The sequence below is a fragment of the Balaenoptera physalus genome, assembly GCF_965194825.1.
Source record: "Balaenoptera physalus genome assembly, chromosome: 8".
Classification (NCBI taxonomy): domain Eukaryota; kingdom Metazoa; phylum Chordata; class Mammalia; order Artiodactyla; family Balaenopteridae; genus Balaenoptera; species Balaenoptera physalus.
Window position 1 is genome coordinate 111574578 of NC_138887.1, and position 19577 is coordinate 111594154.

At 39.5% G+C, this 19577-nt stretch overlaps 1 pseudogene across 1 annotated transcript; it reads left to right on the plus strand.

The window, feature by feature from the left end:
• The first annotated feature begins 6153 nt into the window (after positions 1 to 6153).
• On the plus strand, positions 6154 to 17672 carry LOC309666151 (taste receptor type 2 member 3-like; annotated as a pseudogene). The gene is made up of 2 exons (XR_014268474.1): positions 6154 to 8128; positions 8504 to 17672. The product of XR_014268474.1 is annotated as a taste receptor type 2 member 3-like (transcript).
• Positions 17673 to 19577: the final 1905 nt, after the last annotated feature.

The window sequence follows — 19577 nt, forward strand, 5'->3', positions numbered from 1 at the left end:
TAAAGAAAGCAAAATGACAAGTCACAAACTGGCAGAGAAGATATTTGAAATAATATAACTGAAATACAATCTGAAACATATAAAGACCTACAAAGCAAAAAGAATATGATCTAGAATATATGAAAACCTACGGAGCAATAAGAAAATGACAGCTTAGTACGAAAATGGTCAAAGACACAGGCATTTCACAGAGAAGGAAATATAATCCATTAATATATGAAAAAGTGGTCAACCTCATTAATCCAGGAAATGAAAACCAGAAACTGCAATGAACTTTCAAGGCCTCCATGCTAGCGAATTTCAACACATCTGAAAGAACAAAGTGTGAAGGATGATGTTGTAGACCAATGGAAACTAGTGGGGGGAGTGTAAATTGGCACCTCTTTTTGAGGGAGATTAACTTGCCTTGTTTGAGAAATCATTTTGATATTGTTGAAATTTCACCTAGTTATTCCACCTTTAAGGTACACTCTATAGGAAACTCTTACCCATGTGGCCCAAGAAACAGGTCCAAAGGTGTTCATAGCAATAATGTACATAATAGTACAAAACTGCAAACAACCCCAAGGTTCATCCACAGAGAATGGATAAATAAATGCTCACACAGTAGATTATCATACAGCTGGGTAAATGAATTACAGTTATCCTGTAACAGGAATAGCTTTTATAAACATAATGTTGCTCTGGTTGCAGAGGATATTTGTTATAGCATGTTATTTTTATAAAGGTTAAAATCAAACAGGTATACAATATTTTAATGGATAGATATCTATATGATAAAACTATTCAAAAAGGAATGATAAATACAGAATTCAAGATGAGTTACCATAGGAAGTTGAGAGAAGGAACAAGGAGTAGGGCACAGAAGAAGCACACATGTGCCATGGTACCACTGGTGATGTTTTACTTAAGTTGGGTGGTGGGATTATGGGTACTTAATTTGTTTGCTTTATAATATACCTATATGTTACATATATTTTTATATGTATTAAATATTACATTAAAAGAATAGCAGTTTTCATAAAAATATCCTAAGTATGGGTAATGTATAGGGCAGTGACCCTATTAATAGCTAACATTTAAAAAACACTCCTGCATTTTACATTTTTATAGTCACTATCTAATCACTGTAACAATTCTGTGAAATAGGTACTATTATTATGTCTATTTCACAGATGAGCAAATTTAAGTTTAGGCAGATGAGCTTGCCTAAGGTCACATAGCTAATGAGCAGTGGCACTCAGATTCAAATCCAGGCCTGATTCCAGAACCCAGGTCCTTCAACCATTCATTCATATTGACTATCTGGTACCTCCTCATTTTATTTATTTCCAACCTGAGGATCAGAAAGATCAAGACATTTGCCTAATGTCACATAATTAGCTTAAAGCATTTCTATGGCAAGGATACAAGTATCCTAGGTTACTATCTTCTGGGATTTTTTTCCAATTTACCATAGTGGCAGATCCCTAATTGATAAAATGTGTTATACAGATAAATGAGGAGTAATGTTAAAGGAAGAGAATGGGACCCAGAGGGTTCTCAATAAAACACCTGTTGGTTTGAGGTGCAGCCCATGGTTTGAGAGTTTATAGGGATCATTAGGAACCAGAGCAGATGATGCAGTGTGATCTAAAAGAGAGGGGATCTAAGATCTTGTCTCTGACATAACATTACTGCTAAAGGCCCCATTTTTTTCTTGTATTTATTGAGGTGTCATCAATAGGTGATTTTTGAGGTCTTTAGTTAAGGCAGTGGATTCTGAAGCCAGAGTGCCTGGGTCAGAATCCTTGCTGTACTGATTACTAGCTCTATGAGAATCTCTGAGCCTTAGTTTCCTCCTCTTTAAAAATGGGGACAATAATAGAACTCACCTCATGTGTTGAAAATTAAGTGACTTACTCTAGCTACCTTAAAACAGTGCATAGCATGTAATTAAGTATTATGTATGTTTATTATTGCTTGGATAGTCTGTGGGTATGTTGGTGGATAAATCATCATCTATTTCGGTAGTGCATCGAATTCCCATTTCTTTACCTTGCCTGCCAGGTGAACTCCCATTTATTTTAAAAAACATATCTCAAATGTTATCTCCTCTTTCAAGCCTGTGACTATTCCAGGCAGAATTTGGTCACTTCTCTGTGCAAATATGTATATTTTATATCTATCTCTTAAAGCATTGGTCATATCGTTACATAATTTTTTGGTAGATATGTCTCTCTTGCTTTCTAGTCCATGATTTCGTGCACCTGGTACACTTCCTGTCACGTAGTAGATGCTCAAGTGTTAGATGAATGAGTGGCAGTACAGAAATAAGATTTAATTTCTAGTTCATTTATTTTCCATTGTTTTTCCTGAAATCCAGTGATATTAGAAAGTGAATCTAAAACTTGAGATAAAAACAAAAGTGAAACTTCTGGAAAATTTATTTATTCCATATATATTTATTGAGGTTCTACTATGTTCCAAGGACTGAGCTTAGGGCCAGATGGTATTCAGTGAGTAAAACACCAAAAGGGTACATTATTAACAAATTACTCGGAGCAACAGGCACCTAACCATAATTGTCCTGGACAAACTGGGAAATATGAACACTCTTCTTATAAGAAATTTATACTGCAAAGATGAAAGTCATCCAAAAATAACCCTAGGAGTTCAGTCTAGGTTGCCTGGACAACAGGTTATCTGGGAAAAGATAACCTGTTTATCTTTCTTTCACTTCTTTCACTTATGTGAAGCACTTATGTGTTTCACATAAGCTCAATTCCCACAGAACTGATGACTTTCTCTTTCTAACACTGGGAACTAGAACATCTAAGGTCCCCAGGTGTTGGTCAGCTGGCCTTCCTAGACAACTCCTGTAATAGCTGGCTTCCCAAATCCAGATTTTCTGGCATTAGGCAGACTGTTTATTTTCCTACTGACAAAGTTGCTTTCACACTTTTGTTACAAGAAGTGAGACCAATAGAGAGGATGAAGTATCTCCATTGGCGTACAGATGTATACTGCTAACCTAACAGTGCCCAGGTCCCTCTGTGTAGTCATAGGAGGATGAGGAGGAACCATGCTTTCATTTCTGTTGTTGATACGGAAGTTTTCTCTGACTCCAGTAAAGCCTATTCCTTAACTCAGACCATGTGATATTATAAAATTTATCTTGAATTCTGTTGCATGCAGAAGGATATTTAGAAGAGATTCTCAGTATACAGTATACTATGAGGAGTTATATTTTGTGCAGTTGCACTGGGAAGCCAGTGAAGTGTTTTAAGTAGTGGAGTGGAATGATCTAATTTACACTTTAACAGGATCATTCTTGTGGCTGTATGGAGAATGTATTGTGGGAGAAAAGATTAGAAGTAGCGAAATGGGTTAGGAGGCCATTGAGCAGTTCATATGAGAGATCATGGTAGCTTGGACCACGGTGGAGGCAATGGAAATGGAAAATCATCCTTGTTAGCCACATACAGAATGTATTTATGCATATATAGTTTGAGGGTGGGCCTTTAGGATCCTGATAAGATGCTCACTTAGACTTATTACTGGCCATTGTGCATTCTCCAGGTCAGGACTTTAAGGGACTTGGAAGGCTGCATACCACTTATCATTTTATATATATTGCTGATCTCTCTGATGTGTACACTCAACTCTACTGATTTCCTTCTGTGTTCTTCAGATTACTGAACTTTGATTGGTATAAATGGATATTATCTATGACTTGTCTTGATGTCAGTCTGAGTGTACTCCTGACGTTTATCAACACAATTGTCATGCAGATTAGTATCAGAAGCGGGAATGATGCAAAGACCTGGACCATGATGTCTAAGTCCTTGTGGAGAAAGTGTCAAGAATAATGAAGGAGTGGAAGATGATCTCAGAATGCCTTGTTAGTCTGCTGATCTGTGTTTTGAAGTGTATTCTCTCAGCTCACTCTCTTCAGGGTCTCCCAACTGAAAAATCTCAGCTACGGTCAGGAGGTCCCCTCCACACAGGTCTCTCTCTCTCTCTCTCTCTGAGTGGTATCATGGTATGGTGCCCCACTGTTCCTAGCCCTGAGGTACTGCACTATCTGTTTATGGCTTCCCTGTACTCTGTCCATCGTTTTGTAAAGAATCCCTTTTTAAAACTCTTCTAGAATTATCCAGTTTATGCAGATTATTTTCTGCCAAGGCCCTCACCTATATACTTACTTTGGTCTTTTACTCATGGACATATATACACTACTAAATGTAAAACAGATAGCTAGTGGGAAGCAGCCACATAGCACAGGGAGATCAGCTCAGTGCTTTGTGACCACCTAGAGGGGTGGGATAAGGAGGGTGGGAGGGAGACGCAAGAGGGAGGAGATATGGGGATATATGTATATGTATAGCTGATTCACTTTGTTATAAAGCAGAAACTAACACACCATTGTAAAGCAATTATACTCTAATAAAGATGTTAAAAAAAAAAAGAATGAAGGAAAGCAGGTACATGATCTCTAAGTAGTTTTTCTAGATGTCTGCAGCCTGGGATGCCACAATATCACAGCTCTAGTATTGATCCCTCCGACAAACTGCAGGCTTAATAGAATTGGACTTGGAGTATATGTGGTTATTTGGTTGACCATGGCCAACATACATTTTGGAAGCAACCATTACTAATGCTGTGGTGTTAGTTATAGTATGATGGTTTTAGTATTTATGTTAAGAGATGAGAATGGTTATAACTATGGGCTCATAATTCATATCACTGGTACCTGATGGAATAATAGCAGTGATAATGATGATATTCAACAAAAGTCATTTGGGAAATTGAACTCTGGTCACCAGCTAATGTGGTGTACATGGAAACACACTGTCCTCGGAAAGAATCAAAACATGAGAGAGAAAAATGACAGTTAACCCTAAATTGCTCAATAACAACTTAAGAAAGGTACAAGTTCTAATTTTGGAAGGGGTAAAAATAATAGGGGTAGTAAAAAAGTATGATTGAACTGAAATGGTAAGTGAAATGCATTCTGATATGTTGTATATTCTAAACTTTTTCATCATGGATAATTCTAATGCATGGGTAGAGGAATCTTATCAGTGTATTTCTTCTTATGAGGGGAGGTAAAAGGTGTTATAATGACAAAAATCTGAATCTATAGAACTGAGGCCCTGAGAAAAAAACTGAACAGGGTCGGTGGTAGGTTGCAGGATCAGCCCTACGACTGGTCTGAGGTTCTGTTACAAGACTCCCAGGGACAGCTGGGAACTGGCCTTATTCTAATTCTGTAGCATGGAGTTAAGGAAGCATTTGGGCCAGGTTGTCAAGTTAGGCTGAGAAAGCTGAGGGTAATGAAGGAGGACTTAATGCCTGAGTGTCTCTACGACGCTCTGTAACCGTAGCGTACACCACATAATGCCAAGACTGGTGAGGTTCACTAGCTCAGGTGAGTAGCTCCTTGGCATGTATCCCTCAGTCTGTTACTAGATAATGTTGCTGAACTCTCTGTTTTGTATCTTGATGGCATGGATTTCTTTCTTTACCCTTCAGATCAGTGTTTTCAAACAGTATTTGTAACAACTCGTTGGTAGGTTGTAAAATCAAGTTTGTGATCTACAAGCAGCATTGAAAGAAATAGAATAGGATAGAAAATATCAGAATGCCACACATGTAGAAAGGGAAATATGGTTTTGTGAAACCTTTGTGTTCCAGTATTACATACATATATTGGGTTGGCCAAAAATTTCGTTTGGGTTTTTCATGACATCTTATGAAAACCCGAACGAACTTTTTGGCCAACCCAATATTTAGATTGGGTGTATATGTATATATACACACATATGTATGTTTTATATATATATAAATATAAGACAATATAAAAAGTATTGGGCTTCCCTGGTGGCGCAGTGGTTGAGAATCTGCCTGCCAATGCAGGGGACACGGGTTCGAGCCCTGGTCTGGGAAGATCCCACATGCCACGGAGCAACTGGGCCCGTGAGCCACAATTACTGAGCCTGCGCATCTGGAGCCTGTGCTCCGCAACAAGAGAGGCCGTGATAGTGAGAGGCCCGCGCACCGTGATGAAGAGTGGCCCCCGCTTGCCACAACTAGAGAAAGCCCTTGCACAGAAACGAAGACCCAACACAGCCATAAAATAAAAAATAAATAAATTAAAAAAAAAAAAAAGTATTACTAGTATTACTATTGGTTATAGTCAAAATCTGTAAGGCACTGTTTTGGTTGACAGAGAGTGTCTGTGTGTGTTTTCTGTCAGCCTGAACTATCACTGACATGTCAATACAGTGGTCTTCCCTCTGAAAAAATCCATACTTTGAGTAGCTCATATGTTACTTCATTATTGTTATCATTAAATATTCAGGTAGTTAAGAATTTCTGATGCTATGGCTCACTAGGGAAGAGCTTGTAGCCCCTTCATGTAAGGCATACTCTAAGAGGCATACTTTTTAATTCTAATCCAGGACCATTGACACTGAACCTTTTCTATTTTATGAATGTAAACCTCCCTCCAGGGTGACTGTGATAGTGCCTTATAGTGGAATTCTGATATTTCGCCCTTTTGTATGTGTCCCTGAGTCCTCCCTCCTGAAGAGTAAGACTTCTCACTCTTCTGAGTGATTCTGTGCGACCCTTCTGGTGACACACCTTTCCATTCTGGGTGGCTCAGAACCCTTCTGCCTTTGAAACTGAGTCCAAATCCTGCGTCTTCTTTGTGACTCAGATCTCTTCCTTCTCCGTGTGACACTGGACACTACTCTATTTGCATTTTGGCAAAGAGCTTCTGAGTTTAGATCATAGATGGAATGTGACAATCCATGTCGTCTCTGAAGAGGACAGACTAACCTGAAAGAGCAGAGAGGGTGTGCTAAATTGTGCTCCACAACAGACTAAATTGGGCAGAGACAAGAGACAGGTACAGAGAAGCAGCAGGTAGAGGTGATTAACAGAGATTTCAAGTTAGCAAGAGAGTGTTCATCAACAGAAAGAACGAAGATCAGGTCTGCCTAATAGCTGACATGCTGGGACTCACTGAGTGCGGGTTTCTGGTTCTGACTGCCACTCAGTTCATTCTGGGAATGCTGGGGAATAGTTTCACGGGTTGGTCAATGGTAGCAGCTGGTTCAAGAACAAGAGAACCTCTTTGTCTGACTTCATCATCACTAACCTGGGTCTCTCCAGGATTGTTTTGCTGTGGATTCTCTTGATTGATGGTGTTCTAATGGTGTTCTCTTCCAAACTCCACGATGAATAATTTGCAATCATGCAAATTATTGATATTTTCTGGACATTTACAAACCATCTGAGTATTTGGCTTTCCACCTGTCTCAGTGTCTTCTACTGCCTGAAAGTCGCCATTTTCTCCCATCCTACGTTCCTGTGGCTCAAGTGGAGAGTTTCCAGGTTGGTTGTATGGATGCTGTTGAGTACCCTGCTCTTATCATGTAGCAGTGCCGTCTCTCTGATCCATGAATTTAAGATCTATTCTGTTCTCAGTGGAATTGATGGAATGGGGAATGTGACTGAACCCTTTAGAAAGAAAAGAAATGAATATAAACTGATCCATGTTCTTGGGACTCTGTGGGACCTCCCTCCCTTAATTGTATCTCTAGCTTCCTACTTTCTGCTCATCCTCTCCCTGGGGAGGCATATGCAGCAGATGCAGCAAAACTTTACCAGCTCCAGAGATCCAAGTACTGAGGCCCACAGGAGGGCCATCAAAATCATCCTTTCCTTCCTCTTTTCCTACTTTACTTTCTTATATTTTCAATTTTGACATCCAGTTATTTCTACCAGCAACTGAGGTGATTATGATGACTGGAGAAGTAATTACAATGTTATATCCTGCTGGCCGCTCATATATTCTCATTCTGGGAAATAATAGGCTGAAGCAGATGTTCATGGAGATGCTTTGGTGTGAGCCTGGTCATCTGAAGCCTGGATCCAAGGAACCCGTTTTTCCATAGAGCATCTGCGGGCACAGGAGGGAGCCTAGGAGTCCTTAGACCTGGCTCAGGATTACAGGGCTCTTCCTGACCCTCCCGTGGTACCACTTCTGTCACATCAGTAGGAGAGACACTACTGCTTCGTTCTGTCCCACTCGGGGACACTTCTCATGGCTTCTCCTTGTATGGTTGTTGTTGTTGTTGTTGTTTTTTAAATTTATTTATTTTATTTTTGGCAGCATTGGTTCTTGGTTGCTGCGTGCAGGCTTTCTCTAGTTGTGGCAGGTGGGGGCTACTCTTCGTTGCGGTGCACAGGCTTCTCATTGCGGTGGCTTCTCTTGTTGCAGAGCACGGGCTGTAGGCGCGGGGGCTTCAGTAGTTGTGGCATGTGGGCTTCAGTAGTTGCGGCTCACGGGCTCTAGGGTGCAGGCTCAGTAGTTGTGGCACACGGGCTTAGTTGCTCCGCGGCATGTGGGATCTTCCCAGACCAGGGCTCGAACCTGTGTCCCCTGCATTGTCAGGCCGATTCTTAACCACTGTGCCACCAGGGAAGCCCCTGTATGGTTGTTTTGGAGAGGGTGAAATAGTCTTTGGGAAGTGTCAGTGTGGTAAAACACTCACTATGTAGACATGGAGTTGTATTTTAATAACTATCAGCTCAACATAATGGGCTGATTATTAACTTTAACTTAAAGTTTATACTGATAGCAATGTAGTGATCTAGAGGGGAAAGAGTAAAAGCATTGCAGTCCCACAGACTTGGGTTTGAATTCTGGTTCTGTCCATTTTCCAAGACTTTTTGGCCTTAGTTGAGTTACTTTAATTACCTCTCTTCCCCCTTTTAAAAATGCGGACTGTGATACTGACCTCACGGGGTTTTAGAGATTCATGAGACAATGTGTGCCGTCATTTCAGCTCAGTGTATTGTGTCAGCATGCAGTAGGTGAAGCTGTTAGTGTAACAGACCGTGAATTGTGTGGCAACAGCAATTCCCACAAGTGACCAGTTTCCACAAATCCATTGTGTAATGACAAACAGTGGAATGAAAATCAAGACGCTTGGATACTAGGTTCTAATCCAGTCTGGTGGTTAAGTCATTTTACTTCAATTTCAGTTGTCCTTTGCATTCCTTTATCATTTTGCTAAAGTAGATTTTCAAGTCATTTTTAATTTTTTAGACTGGGCAAAAATCCAAACAGTTTTTTGGTTTGTTTAATTAACCAAGATGCATATCTACTTTTAAAATTTCAGAGTTTTATAAAAAAAAAAAAAAGCAGTTTTTGTTAAGTGTAATCACTTTTATTTTAATAAAATTATGTAGGCATTGATTTCCTTCCTGTCACCGAACAGTGCTGACAAGTCCATGAGAATGTTGTTGCTTGAGATCTCAAACTTGTAAACATATTTAGGACACATGGCAATTCTGAATCTGGACTTCTATCACTAATGGGGCTCTCAGGTTTTGGGGCTAAGAATGTGGACCAGCCGGCCTGGGTTCAAATCCTGACCCTGCCCAAACTGGGTGACCTTGGGGAAGTTTCTTAACCTCTCTCTATTTCACTTTCCTCATTTGTAAAATGGGAATAGTAATAGTATTTTCTTGATAGGTTGTTGGAAGGAATGAGTGAGTTAACACATGAAAACTGCTTAGAGTCCCACATGGAGTACATAATCAATAAATACTGCTATTATTATTATTGTTGTTATTTTATGAAGGAATTACATTCTGACATAGCATGAAAGATCACCACATTACTTGGCATTTTGTCATATGTAACCAAAAATGAATTCTCAGGTTGTTCTGATTTATATATTCATTTTCAAAATTATAGGAATAAAATGTCTTTTGGTCTGTATTGTTTGCTTTCAAATTGATACATGCCTCTCAGGGCTGCTAGGAGAATTCCTAATCCTGACATAACTTAAAATTCTCTTTCAAAAAGGTATCTGTTGAAACTTATAAGAATGATTTAATATTCATTCATAATTCACTAAAGAAGAAGGATTCTGAAACGAGTACTTCTGTAATTAATAAAAATATCTGTGCTTCTTTTCAGCACAGGGAAGTTTAGCCGTGGAATAACCATGCTGTCTCAGTTGGTGTCTGCTGTGTTCACCCTAAATCCTGCTCTTGGATTCATCCTCACCCACTCTGAACACTTGTTCCTACTTCCTGTCACTTTGACAGCTTCTCTACCTAGCCCTGACTTTCTGGTTCCTTAGCCCTTACCTGAGTTCCTGATTCTGCCTTCTGCTTTGGGTGTGGGGATTTTCTTCTCTTTTAATTGAACATAACATTTTACTAGAGATTTTGGCTTGGCTGTTGTTTGTTTCCTGGTGCCTTTGGCTAACTTCTGAAGGACTCCTCCTCTGACTAAGGAATTTCTGCTGAGGCTCCATTAAATCCTACCCTGATGTAATAGATTCAGATGTGGTGCAGTAAACTTGCTCAGGTTACCACTACTGTTCATTCCACTGGAGCCTGGAATATGGATGGAAAATGTAGAATTTCCTGATAGGGAGCCTGTTGTGGTAGTCCAATTGGCTGAGTGCAGAGTTTCCTTCCCTGGGAGTAAATGAAATCAGATTCATAGGTGTGGCATTCCCAACCCCTCCCCTGTTTCCACTTTCAGAGAAATTTGGAGGTGACACATGGAAAAGCTGAGACTTTGTTATGTGACTTCATCAATATGTGGACTGCCCTTAATCAAAGTCTGGGGTGGGAGTGGGGATATGGGTCTGAGTAGTGGGTGGGTTGCCGAGGAAAGGAGTCTTGTTGCTGGAGGCACACTGAAGGGAAGTTTAGCTATTTTGGAGAGGATATGGTCTTCTGAATCTACCAGGGAAAATACTTAAGTTTTCAGGTCCTCACCAAGTCCCAGGCCATGGGGAAGAGCTGCCTAATGCCTCACTCCCAGTTTTGAGAAACCCGGGAAGCGGCCATTTTGTTTGGTTTGTTTTGCTTTCAGTAAATTAACTTTAGTTGCTAAATCCCTTAAGACTCTTAAATCTAGTTGTTTCATGCACAAAGGACCGGAGCATGGCTTGGTTCCCCCACTGTGACCAGGGTCAAAGTATGGGAATGAGAATTGTCCCCGCATTTGGAGTCCAGTTACACGCTGGAGCTTGTTCCTAAGGCCACGTGTCTGTGCCACGCACATCTGTTCTTCGGTGTATTGTGGGGGGCTTTAGCACAGGAATCAACAGCAACTTATGGCAGTACCTCCTGAAACCTTCCAAGTTTCCACCAGGGCCCCCTATGTTCCATGTCGCGTGGAATTACTCATTTTTGATGCTCTCTGACCTCTTAGGCCGAGTTCATAGCTCCTAACAGTTAATGGGATTGAACCATAGTTTGGTCCCAGGAGGATTATGAATGGAAAAAAAACCAGACGAAACCAAAAACCCCCCAAAATTACATTCCAACATTTCTTAAACAGTTTCAGTGCTTATCAATGCTCTTTACCTTATACCAATACAATATCCCTGATACTTCCCAACTGTTGATGAACAGGGCTATCTAGAGGGTCTGCAAGTTGTGTTTGTGATTTTCTTGATTTGGGATAAGTGGAAAGGAAAGTCAATGTTATTTGTTCATAATCTGTAAGAAGTTCTGTTTTAAGAAAGCAAAAGTGACCTTATAAACTCCAACAAGTGCTGCTGATGCTTGTATATTATTTTCTGGTATTTCTACATTTTGCTGGACTAGAAAAATGTATAATGTAGTGGCTAAGAATGTTAGTTCTGGAATCACACATTTGGGTTCAAATCCTGACCCCACCACTTATTAGATGCATGATCTTTGGCAAGTTACTAAACCTCCTTGGACTTCACAGTTTCCTTTGCTATAGAATAGGCATCCTTCATGGGATTGGTGTGAGGATTAAACGTATAGAAAGTGTTTTAGCAACTAAAGCATAGTAAATGCATAACAAATATTAGCTATTAGTATTTTAACCTATCAAGGGTTGAGCTGGAAGTATGTACCTCTTGGAGTCCTACTCTTATGACACTGAATCCATGAAATTTGTTGTTGCTGTTGGTATGAGGGGACATGATATAAGGGAAAGCCTACTGTTTTCAGCCCCCAGGGGATGGTGGGAAGGAGAAGAGGGAGAAAGAAAAGGGATTGCAAGTAGGGTAGGTGAGAGTCCTGGTTTTCCTCCTCTTTGAGGACGGGCTGAAAGCTCCCTGTTTGCAGTCAGTAGGAGCAAAGCACAGGCACAGACTCAGCCTTGAATGCCGGCAGGGCTAGCAGCAACCAAGGGACAAGGCCTCTCCCTGGACGCCCAAGGAGACGAGGACACTGAAGGAGAGGACATGACACTTCTCTGCCATCAGTGTGGTGTAGTTAACCTCAACCCTCTCCCCGTACACACCTGGACCGTAATTAAAGGAGAGAAGCATGGCATGGGGAGGATGTCTCAGAGGTTTTTATTTTTAAATCTGTAGAAAATGAACATTTTTCTGAAGATATTCTTTGCATTATCCCATTGGATTAAACTCTTCTCTCAACCACAGGTGGAGACTCCGGAGAAAAACTCTAATACTTTTAGACAAAATTAGGAACCTTATTTTTTCTCTACATATCTTAGTTTGCAGAGTGAGTAAATTTTGTTGCCCACACTATAATTAAATTGTCCGTGTAACTTGGTGGAGCTCGCCCAATGACCAGAGCAATATTTCCAGGTTAACCCTGAAAAATATATTATCAGATGTTCATGAGTAGACTTTCTTGACATGTTCCGTCTAGCTTGGGTATCTCTCTGTTGCCAAATAGGGTACTCACAGCCACAGAGAGGGATGATTTCTGAAGTTTTCTTGGTTGCTCAGGTTTGAACCCCTACTGCTCAGCTGGCAGATCTCTTTGAGAAAGGGATGGGTTCTGGCTACCTGTCGGACGCTGCTGTAATATTTCAGGAATAAATAAATCTCTTACTCCATTTTGATTCTGGATTATCCTGATTCTAGTTCATTCATTCATACCACAGACATTTATATAACATTCTCTCTGCACTAAACACTGTACTAGATCAGTTCTTATTTTCAACAACATTGCATCTAGTGGGTAATAAAGACACAGAAATGAGTATTCCATGTCTACATCATTGAAACAGATGCTTCAAATATGATAAAGGAATCCTCTTATCACCAGAGGGTTCTGGCACAGGTGATCTTTGTCTCTAGTTCCCTTTTCTGGCAGCCATGAAAATGTACTGCTCACTTCTCCTGCTGTGGGGAGCAAAGTTGACTGAGGGCTCCAGCTGCTGAGCTCCACACTTCCTGCAGGTTGCTGTCAGCCAGTGATGGAGACTGTGGAGTACTAAGGTAGCTCTGTTCTAATGAGACATGAGACTCTTCCAACAGGCAATTTTGGCCCAAGGACTCTCCATCAGCTTGGGTGAACCTTTTTTGGAACTGTGTTGCAGTCTAGGGCTCTTCCTATCCAATTCTTCTTCCTTCTCCCTCCCTTTTTATAGGTATCAGACCTACATTGCTGTCTGAATACTCTATTCACCTTCCTTTGCTCCCTTCCACCTAAAATCTCTTGAATGTCTAATCCTATTTCAGCCTATGCTTCTTGTCTTTTTAAAAGATATGTTAAGTGTTGTGTTTTCTCAAGTGCACTAGAATTTTGGAAATCATCCCAGATTCTTCCTTCTTCTTCAGCTTTAATATTCATTTGGTCACTAGATCCCTTTGGTTGTACTCTAAACATTTTTCTCTCAAATGCCCCCCAGTCTCTTTTTCTGCTCTTTTCAACCCATCAGAGTGACTGCAGCAGGATTCTAACTAGTGTCCTGTTCCCAATTCCATCCCCGTCCAGCAAAGCATTTCCACGTTACTGGGATGTGGGCTTCATACAGTGAACATACAATCATGGCGCTCCTCTCTTAAAATCCTGCAGTGACTCTCCATTGCTTTGGATAAAGTCCAAATACCTTAGCTTGGAATGAGAAGCCATTCATCACTTGGCCCCTATTTTCCTATCTGGTTTCATCTTCCAATTCCTTACTTTTTCAAAAGAACCTTGAACTACTTTAGTTCCCAAATATGCCATACTCTTCTAGCTGCTACACTCTTGCATAAGCTGCTTTCTTTGCCTAGAATTCCCTTTCTCACTTGCCAGCTTTGTTAAGTTCTCTTATCCTTCAAGACCTGTCTCCTCCAGGAAACTTTCTCTGACTTTCTCAGATAAAGTTAAGGACTTATTCTGTGTGTTTTCCTAAAATGTTAGATCAAATTACTGTAATGATTATTTATGTCCAAAATTTGTACCTATGGCGTAGATACTTCATGATCTGTCTCTTACTTATCTTTCCAGTTTTATCTCTCACCACTTCTTCCTCTCCTTGCATCCCCCCATTCTTCTGTTTTCTGAATTTACCACAATCTTTGTCACCTCTGAGTCTTCACGTAGAGTTCTCCCCCTGTTCTAATATCCTTCTCCCTCCCACTCTAGCCTTTTGCTTGGATAACCCCTTTGCATCCTCAAGAGTTAATTTATATGTCTCCTTAACGAAGCCTTTCGTGAATATCCAAGGTTGTGTTAAAAGCCCCTCCTGAACACTCCCAATGTACCCTTTGTTCTTCCTTATTATAGCACCTAATACACTGATCTAATAGTCTATTTGTCTCTCCCACTATTCTGTGTGTTCTTTGAAGGCAGGTTGTGCTGTGGGTGATTCTTCTTTGTTTCCCCAGCACCTAACGTATAAGTGACTGGCTGATAATAACAATTTATTGAATGAATGAACCAATGAGGGGCGGCCTAGTGTACTGGAAAGAGCTCAGTCTCAGAAAGACGTTCCAACTTAACCACTGATTTTCTGTGACGCTTGCCAGTCACTTACTCTCTTTGATCTTAATTTTCCTCACCTGTATGTAGGAATAACCAGATCTCCCTCCTAGAACTGTTTTAAAGATTAGCTGAGATTTGTGATGCCTGGTACACTGCTGGGAACATAATAAGCACTGAAAAAAGTCCAAGAAATAAAAGTTTTCTTCTTTGTTCCTCCTAAGCAATAGTGGTACTCTTTTGAAAACAATTCAAAGTTTGTAATTCCTATTGATCCGTGACTGATCTCATTATTTAAAGCCTTCATCAAATAAACTAAGTCACCCTTTTGCTTTGACTATTTGCCCTGAAACTTTCCCTACAGATCTGCCAGGTAGTGGAGTTTGGACTCACAGCTGCAGCACACCCACAAGTGGGTCTTCTTGGCTTCCAGTAAATAGTCAGACTTACAAGACTGTCTTAGGCCACTCTGGCACCAGTGTACTCAGATGGGTATAGTTCAAGGATCCAGTTCACCAACAGGGAAGTGTCAGACCATCTTCTTTTGCAGAGTCCTTGCTGCCAGTTATACAGTTCAGGTGCAAGGAGAAGAGATCCACATTTGGGTAAGGGTGGAAGCTGCCCTAAAATAAAAGCCTCATGTCCCAAAGGATCCAATTTCTCTTGTAATAATTTCATAGACATAGCTCTCAGGGTTGAGCCAAGGGATACACACCTAAGAGTCATCCATCATGCTCAAGGAAGCAGGAGGTCTCCGTAAGATATTTATATTTAACTGAAGGTCAAATTCTCATGCAGGGGGAGAAAGGACTTTGTTAACACTTTTCCCATAGTGACCCTTGCAGAAGTAACTTCAGATGGAGCCAGCTTACTCGTTGTTCTTGCTAGCCAACATGATCACATCTTAATTATAGTACCTCCTGCTACCGAGAACCCAACAGCTTGGTATATCAACCTCTGAATTGGGTCGGCTACTGCCCAACAGTGGGTTTCCCCCTCTTTTTTGGAACATTTAATACTTTTTCTTTTAATTGAGGTATAGTTGATTTACAATGTTGTGTTAGTTACTGGTATATAGCAAAGTGATTCAGATACATACATATATATATCCATATATCAACATATATATATATATCCATATATCAGCATACATAATATGTGGGTGTATATATATTCTTTTTCAGGTTTTTTTCCATTATAGTTTGTTACAAGATATTGAGTATAGTTCCCTGTGCTATACAGTAGGTCCTTGTTGTTTATCTGTTTTATACATAGTAGTGTGTATCTGATAATCCCAAACTCCTAATTTATCCCTCCCCTACCTTTCCCCTTTGGTAACCATAAGTTTGTTTTCTATGTCTGTGAGTCTGTTTCTATTTTGTAAGTAAGTTCATTTGTATCGGTTTTTAGATTCCACATATAAGTGATATCATATGATATTTATCTTTGTCTGACTTATTTCACTTAGTATGATAATCTCTAGGTTCATCCATGTTGCTGCAAAGGACATTATTTCATTCTTTTTTTATGGCTGAGTAATATTCCATTGTATATATATACACCACGTCTTCTTTATCCATTTACCTGTTGATGGATGTTTAGGTTGCTTCTGTGTCTTGGCTATTGTAAACAGTGCTGCTATGAACATTGGGGTGCATGTATCTTTTTGAATTAGAGTTTTCTACAGATATATGCCCAGGAGTGAGATTGCTGGATCATCTGGTAGCTCTATTTTTAGTTGTTTAAGGAACCTCCAGACTTTTTTCATAGTGGCAGCGCAACTTACATTCCCACGAACGGTGTACAAGGGATCCCTTTTCTCCACACCCTACCTAGCATTTGTTATTTGTAGACTTTTTGATGATGTCTGTTCTGACAGGTGTGAGGTGATACCTCATTGTAGTTTTGATTTGCAGCCCTCTAATAATTGGCGGTGTTGAGCATCTTTTCATGTGCCTATTGGCCATCTGTATGTCTTCTTTGGAGAAATGTCTATTTAGATCTTCTGCCCATTTTTTTATTGGGTTGTTTGTTTTTTTGATATTGAGCTGTATGAGCTGTTTGTATATTTTGGAAATAAAGCCTTTGTCAGTCGCATTGTTTGCAAATATTTTCCCCCAGGCTGAAGGGTCTTTTCATTTTGTTTATGTTTTCCTTTGGTGTGCAAAAGCTTGTATGTTTGAAAGGTCCCATTTGTTTATTTTTGCTTTTATTTCTATTGCTTTGGGAGACTGACCTAAGAAAACATTGCTATAATTTATGTCAGATAATGTTTTGCCTATGTTCTCTTCTAGGAGTTTTATGACATCATGTCTTATTTTTAAGTCTTTAAGCCCTTTCGAGTTTGTGTGTGTGTGTGTGTGTGTGTGTGTGTGTGTGTGTGTATGGTGTGAGGGAGTGTTTCATTGATTTACATGTAGCTGTCCAGCTTTCCCAACACCACTTGCTGAAGAGACTGTCTTTTCTCCATTGTATATTCTTGCCTCCTTTGTCAAAGCTTATTGACCATAGGTGTGTGGGTTTATTTCTGGACTCTCTGTTCTGTTCCATTGATCCATATGTCTGTTTTTGTGCCAGTACCATGATGTTTTGATTACCATAGCTTTGTAGTATTGTCTAAAGTTTGGGGCGGTTATGCCTCCGGCTTTGTTCTTTTTTCTCAGGATTACTTTGGCAATTCTGGGTCTTTTGTGTTTCCATATAAATTTTAGTATTATTTGTTCTAGTTCTATGAAAAATGTCTTGGGTAATTTGATAGTGATTGCATTAAATCCATAGATTGCTTTGGGTAGTATGGCCATTTAAGCAATATTAATTATTCCAATCCAAGAGCCTGGGATATCTTTCCATTTCTTTGAATCATCTTCAGTTTCCTTTATCAGTGTTTTATAGTTCTCAGCATATGTCTTTCATCTCCTTGGTCAGGTTATTCCTAAGTATTTTTTTGATGTGATTTTAAAAGGGATTTTTTTCTTTTACTTTCCCTTTCTGATATTTCATTATTGGTGTAAAGAAATGCAACCAATTTCTGTATTTTAATCTTGTATCCTGCTATCTTGCTGAATTTGTGTATCAGTTCTAATAGTTTTTGTGTGGAGTCCTTTGGGTTTTCTATATATAGTATCATGTCATCTACATATAATGACAGTTTTACCTCTTCCCTTCCAATTTGGGTACCTTTTATTTCTTTTTCTTGTCTGATTACTGTGGCTAGGACTTCCAATACTATGTTGAATATGAGTGGTGAGACTAGGCATCCTTTTGTTTTCCAGATTTTAGTGGGAAGGCTTTCAGCTTTTCACCTGTGAGTATTATGTTGGTTATCTATTTGCCATAAATAGCTTTTATTATGTAGAGATAAGTTCCCTCTCTACCCACTTTGGTAAGAGTTTTTATCATGAATGGATGTTGAATTTTATCAAATGCTTTTTCTGTGTCTATTGAGATGGTCATGTGGTTTTTGTCTTTTCTTTTGTTGATGTGGTATATCACATTAATTGATTTGCGTATGTTGAACCATCCTTGTGACCCTGGGATGAATCCGACTTCATCATGTTTTTATGTGTTGTTGGATTCGGTTTGCTAATATTTTGTTGAGAATTTTTGCATCTATATTCATCAAAGATATTAACGTGTAATTTTCTTTTTTGGCAGTGTCTTTGTCTGGTTTTGGTATCAGGGTGATGGTGGCTTCATAGAATGACTTTGGGAGTGTTCCCTCTTCTTCAGTCTTTTGAAAGAGATTGAGAAGGATTGGCGTTAAGTTCTTCTTTGTATGTTTTTTAGAATTCCCCAGTGAAGCCATCTGGTCCTGGACTTTTGTTTGCTGGGAGATTTTTTTTTTTTTTTAATTACAGATTTCTATTTCACTTCTAGTGATCAGTCTGTTCAAATTATCTATTTCTTCTTGATTCAGTTTAGGTGGGCTCTGTGTTTCTAGAAGCTTGTCCATTTCTTCTAGGTTGTCCAGTTTGTTGGCATATAATTAATTGTTTATAGTATTCTCTTACGGTTTTTTTGTATTTCTGCAGTGTCAGTTATTTTTCCTCTTTCATTTCTTATTTTGTTTATTTGGGTCCTCTCTCTTTTCTTCTTGGAAAGCCTGGCCAGAGCTTTGTCAATTTTGTTTATCCTTTCAAAAAATAAGCTCTTGGTTTAATTGTTTCTTTTCCTATTTTTAAAAATCTGTATTGTATTTATTTCCTCTCTTATCTTCATGATTTTATTCCTTCTGCTGACTTTAGGTTTTGTTTGTTCTTCTTTTTCTAATTCTTTTAGGTGGTAGGTTAGGTTATTTGAGACTTTTTTCTTGTTTTTTGAGAAAGGCCTGTATTGCTGTGAACTTCCCTCTTAGGACTGCTGTTGCTGCATCCCATAGATTTTATATGGTTGTATTTTCATTGTTATTTGTCTCAGGTATTTTTTTTTTAACATCTTTATTGGAGTATAATTGCTTTACAATGGTGTGTTAGTTTCTGTTTTCTAACAAAGTGAATCAGTTATACATATACATATGTCCCCTTATCTCTTCCCTCTTGCGTCTCCCTCCCTCCCACCCTCCCTATCCCACCCCTCTAGGTGGTCACAAAGCACCGAGCTGATCTCCCTGTGCTATGCGGCTGCTTCCCACTAGCTAGCTATTTTACGTTTGGTAGTTTATATATGTCCATGCCACTCTCTCACTTTGTCCCAGCTTACCCTTCCCCCTCCCCATATCCTCAAGTCCATTCTCTAGTAGGTCTATGTCTTTATTCCCATCTTGCCCCTAGGTTCTTCATGACCATTTTTTTTTTTTTAGATTCCATATATATATGTTAGCATACGGTATTTGTTTTTCTCTTTCTGACTTA